Raw genomic sequence first — 6,273 nt, 5'->3', positions numbered from 1 at the left:
TGGGGCGGAGGGTGTGTGTGTGTGTGTGTGTGTGTGTGTGTGTGTGCGTGTGCGTGTGTGTCTGCACGTGTGCGTGTATGTGTATGTGTTTAAGGATGAGACATCAATACGTATTTTTCTCTCTCTCAGCCATAGTCTTAATGACAGGTTTGGCTGACAGCAGGGTGCAGATCTCTGTCTGCTACTCCTCCTTCAAAAGGAGTCTGCTGTAGTCTGAGTGAGTCCGGAGCCTGCCAAATTACAGTGTGATCCTCCTTCCATCTCCCTCTTCTATCAGTCCGTTTGTCCATCCGTCGCTTCCATGTCCCTCTTCTGTCTGTCTGTCTGTCTGTCTGTCCGTCCGTCGCTTCCACCTCCCTCTACTTTGTCTGTCTGTCTGTCCATCGCTTCCATTCATTTCCCTCTCCTTTCTTTCCATCTGTCTATCCCCCACTCACTTCCATGTCCCTCCTTTCTTAGTATGTCTATATATCTCACTTGTTTCCCTGTCCCCTTTCTCTCCCTCTCTAACCCTTCCAGTGTCCATAGCAGGCTATGAGCTGACGACCACACTCACCTCTCTTAGTAATCTCATGGACCGAGGCTCTCCAAGGAGCATGGCGCCAGAATCCCCTTAGAGGCTCAATTTAAAAAATGACAGGCAAGTCAATCTGTTTCCAGCTTAATCACACATGCCGCGCACCCTGGGAGTTTGGATTGGCCTCTCTGATAACTGTGGGATAAAATGTCAAATACTGGAGTGCCTCTGAGAATTTCAAGCCGTCAAATCTTAAATGTGCATTTCATTGCGATAGGATACTTTTTTATGTGTCAACGTGATAACATCTATTGAGCTCATATGGCTTACTTTGTAAACAGTGGACGTCCCTGTATTATCTAGTTCATCACCCCCCCCCCCCACTCCTCCCCATCCACCCATCTCGCTCATCCCCCTCTCCCTCCATCTCCCTCTCCCCCATCCCCCTCTCCCTCCATCTCCCTCTCCCCCATCCCTTTGCTTTTTTCATATCTAGCTCATCCCCTCGTTCCCTGCCTTCCTCATCCAACACCCCCCTCCCCCTGTGCTCCCCTCCCTCCTCTCTCTCTCTCCAACCCCCACCTCTATCTCTTCTCACACCCCCTCTCCTATCCTCTCCTCTTCTCTCTCTCTCCTCTCCCTCTCCTCCTTTTTCCATCCAGCCCTCCTCTTCTTGCTCCAGAACTGTCAGATGGCATTAGTTCCTTTCACGCTCATCGCCTGTAGGAATAACAGCCGTGAACCTAGCCGAACAGCGCCATTCTCCTGCTCCAGTTAGCTCTCCACTCAGCACAGCCTGCCGTGCAAATACCAATATTATTCATGTTGTGGACCTTACTTACACAACATGCCCCACTAAAGGGCAAAGTTAAGCAGCAACACATCTCTGGAGAAGAGGTCATGATTTAAAAATATGTACGTACTATATAATCAAGTCCTGCACTGTCATTATTACATGTTCTCGCGAAATGTAGCACTGACCCTGAAGTACGGTATGATCTGAAAAAAATAAAAATAAAAATAAATTTAAAATAGAGGCAGGGCCATGTACTTTATTTTCTGATAGAGCTATGTATCTCAAAATAGGTCATGAAAAGCTACTTATCTAATGCGCTCAGCATGGTATTGTATCTATCTTATTCCCGTGAAGCCTCACATTCAGTCCAAAGTCGGGTATGTTTTAAAAGGCCCACTGTGACGAATATGATGTAAAATGTGTTTGATACCGGGATAGCAGTTTTTTTGCTGCGCAGAGAACATTATTAAAACCACAGTGTGTTTGCTATGACACACATATGTATAGCTTGAGCGACAACACTCAATTTAGCATGGCTGTGACTATTGGCTACAATACAGTAAGGGCAAAATAATTATACACCACAGGGAGGATCCAAACCATTGGCAGAGTAATTATGAGTTTGACAAGCAATCCCAGACACATAAGGACAAACATATGAGAACAGCATCATTTCTCATCAGTCAGTCCTCCTCAAGCCTGCCGTAGAGGGCTTAGCCTAATCACTGCAGATTAGCACGAGCTCTGATGGATGCTACGCTAGCTTGTTAATCATCACTGTGATAACCATGAATCATCCAATCATAATGAGAAAAAAAGAAAAAAAAACTAAATGTTTTTTTTCTTCCTCCCAATCACTGATAGATAGAATGATCATGGCATCACTCAGTATCACAGTTTCGGCCTCTTGACTTTTATGTTTGCTTCTTAAAGTCACAGTAATTCCTGTGTTCATACAGTATGCCTGCATATAAGTCCCTGCATATTAAGTGAGAGAGGGCCGGGCGGTACACGGGTGCGTTAGAGCACCGTTGTGACTGTGATCTCCGGAGAGGCCTGTGATTTAGCTCTCAAATGACAGCCTTGCCTCTCATTGGGCTACGGGTAAAGAACTAATGACACCCTGCGCGTGGCTAACGTGACTATTAGCCGACTCTCTACAGCAGGAACTGACAGCAACACAATTCTGTCATTACACCCTATAGAGAGACCTCTAATCAGGGGGGCAGGGACGGTGGCTTCCAGGCCAAGCTGGTCCGACCGGTTTGAGTGCCCCCCCCCCCCCCCCCCCACCCTCTCTCTCTTGCCCCAATGTTCGGAGGGGGAGGCGACGCTAGCGCTGACGCACCCCAGGCCCCTGCTCCCCTGACTGGGCCTGCCCTGCCGTGTGACGTGGATCTCCCACTCCCAGGCACATTCCACTCTGCAGCACGTGGAAGACAGGAATGTAAAAAAACAAAAAAAAAAAAACAAAAAAAAAAAACACCATGAGTCTGAATCACTGTGATAATCACACACCATCATCTTTATAGGCACATAAAGTACATACCTGTTGAACTGTTGGGAAGTTACACAATGGACCTGAGAAAAACACCTGGCCTAAGCTGACCTAGGGGAGGCTGGTGGATGGAGAAATCGGAGGACGGGCTCACTATGGAAACACACACCGTTCGTAATTCCATTTCATGCATGACAATGAGCCCGTCCTCCGTTTTCAACCTCCACCAGCCTCCGCTGGTTAAACCAGACTCACAGTTTCAGAGTTGTCCGAGAGCCATCCTGGCAGAAGGCATTATCATTCACATATGAATCCAATAGGCCTAATAAGTGTTTTCTCTCTGACCATTATAGTTCAAATGGAAGCCTTAAAGATGCATGGTTCAAATAGGGGGGGAAACGAGAGAGAACAAACAAAGAACGAGAAAGCAGTTCATGTCACTCACCCAGATGATTTTCATTCATTCCATCTGCAAAAAGTAAAACATGACACTAATTAATACTGTACAATTCATCAATATCAGATTCAGCACCATTCCAAACATCACAAAAACTAACATTCCTTGTTGCCAGGACCCAAATTCATCCAATCACTGAAGCTCTTCATCTACTGGTTCCTGACTCCCAGTTAATTGATGATGTTGTGTCTACCTGCACTCCCAACCACTGGGCCTGACATGTTTGGGCCTGTAATCTCAGGTATGCATGCATATAGACCACACCAGTAAGCCGTAAACGGAACATTCAGGAAACTGTACATTCTTTTGTACTAGTAATGCACAAATGAGCAATGGTGCAATGTTCTATGTTTAACTTTGCAATGTACAGTAGCATAGAGGGAAACACTTCTATAAAACACCCAAAAGCCTATGTGTAAAATAATATCCAATTAAAAACTTGTGATAAATTAGGGACGTATATAGTACATCTATAGTAGGAAAGTGAAAAGACTGAATCAAGCCAATTAAAAGAGCCCAGAGCAGAGCACGCATCAGTAGGTCACAACCATAATGGTCTTGCTTATGAGCTCCACTTGACCACCTTATAGTCATTAAATTAATCTCAAGCCCACTGCCCCCTGCCCCCTCCGTCAACGGTCCGGAGAAATGCGACTGACGTCCTCGCACACTGGCTACCGAGAACAAGTCAGCCTTACAAGGCAGAAATGGTGACATCACCAGAACACACAGCGAAAACAAAATAGGCCAGCTGTTTAGTTCTTTAGGCTACAAATTAGACTCAATATGTCACAGAACATCAAATCACATAAGAGGACTATGGAAATGAGCACCCGGCGATCTCCATCGGACTGAGCTGACTTCCTCTCCCTCCTCTCTCTCTCTCTTTATGGTTGTTTGGTTTGTTCTGTTTCTGTCTGAGAGACACCGATTTTATGCTAATCTGAATGCACGATGAAAAATAAGGGGATGGAGGGGAAGTATTGAGTGGAATAGATGAATTATGGAAGGAGCTGAATTATAAATGGGTAGTGTTCACCCAGACGAGAGAGTGGGGGGGGGGGGGGGGGGGCGGAGTACAGTGTGGTGGGACAGTTTGGAGGAGAAAGACTCCCTCTAAAGAGATCTGGTCACAAATAAATTATACCTAACCTCTCCCATCATCACTTATCAAGGCACCGATGCATCATTCTAAGGAGCCTCTGGTGGATGTTTGACTTGCTGTATACTGTAGCAGCCATACCAGACAAAGACACAGGGAGATATACTCTCCATACGATCACATATCCATGAGAGGAAGTCAGACGGAGGGTACTCTACCACCTGGGGAGATGAAATATGAACTACTTTATTAAACCTTTAGCAACTGTCGGCAGTGTGTATTCATTCAAATGAAGCCAGTCGTGCTGTATTATGAATACACTCCTTCTAAGGAGCGACAGAACACCATGCGTCTTCCGCATGTACCCCTCATCTGCGACAGATAGCAGCTCCGAAGTTTTTTATAATACGAACTAGGAAGAGAAAAAGAAAGATGGAGCGAGAGGGGAAGAAGGCGACGAGAGTAGGGGGGTATAGAGGAGAGAAAGGAGGGATTGGAAGAAAGGAGGAGAGTGGGGGTTGGTATAGAAGACGGCAAAGAAAAAGAAGTGTCCCCCCCCCTCCCTAAGGAGCTCTTGCTCAGACATCTACACATTTGACACGTTGTTACCACTGGAAAATAGACATACTGTAGGTGCGAATGCTAGAAAACTGATTTCAAACTATTGCCATCCCCCTTGAAGTATAATGTTGTGAAACCTTAATGAAACTGTTATGCCTATGGAGCTGCAGATAGTATGCAGCGTCACTGAAGAAAAAGCCTCTACTCACTGCTTGATAAGTTTCAATGCTCATTTTATCTCATTTTTGACTACAGGCTAAAAATACCCTCCTCATGTTCGGCAGGCCGGCTTCCCCCAAACCAGCTCAATAATTCACAAGCAGCATGAAGAAAGGCTCTCTGTCACACACTTTAGTACAATAACACTTAAAAGTCAGCACAGACTCTACACAATGACCAACCATCTCATTACTGGGGAGAAGTGATGGAAATGTGTCCAATGCATTGGTTGGCCTCCCTTTTTTAGACCTAAACTTAACCACATGGAGAACTCCCAACTCTTCAAACATACTGCTGAACCACCCTGATGAGGGCCAGGATGGGGGTGAAATGTGTAGGTGGCTGGTGTGGCAGTTTAAAAAATGAACCTGTCATCGTAATAAGGGTTTACTAAAATAATATACCAGGAGTTTTTTTATGTGTTGCCAAGAGGACCCTTGCATGTTGACCAATCAAAATTTGAGACATAAGACCATATGTTTATATGACCTACTGTAACATAAATGGTCAGTGCTACTGAAGTGGTAATATTTGTTATGGAATATCTGTTAGATTTATAAATAAAAAATAAATAAATAAATAAATAAAAACTCATAGACCTTTATTTTGTGGAGAAGAGAGTAGTGAAGTAGTGAAACTGGAGCTCAGGTATGGTGCATGGGGCTCAGGTATGGTGCATGGGGCCCAGCCACGGTGACGTGCATCCAGGTGAATGAGTACACATCCCTGGACGTGTTCAGACACCCCTCTGAGGTCTGCGGTGTTTGTGTTTTGTCTGGAGCTGCTGTACAACCTCAGAACAACAACCCTGCACCAGGATCAGAGGGCCAGTCCCCCAGGCTGTCACTCCTCAGCCAGGTCCTGGGGGACATCCTGCCACACTGTGCCCCTTCTCAGGCCCCTGGGGATGTTCACTCATTCTGACCTCGTTTGGTCATGGAGGGGGGGGGGGGGGGGGGTTTGGTCATGGGGGGGTCCGTTCCCAACGCCTCCGTTCAACCCACACACTGCATCCCGCCATCGGCCGCCTCCTGACACCCAACCCCAGAGACTCCCAAGAAACCCCATGCGCCCAAAGTGAAGTTCAAAGAGCTGAGCGGGACACACCAACACAGGAGATCAA

Source organism: Nansenia antarctica, assembly GCF_963989245.1.
Source record: "Nansenia antarctica genome assembly, chromosome: 5".
NCBI classification, from domain to species: Eukaryota; Metazoa; Chordata; class Actinopteri; order Argentiniformes; family Microstomatidae; genus Nansenia; species Nansenia antarctica.
This window is presented reverse-complemented; position numbering follows the sequence as displayed.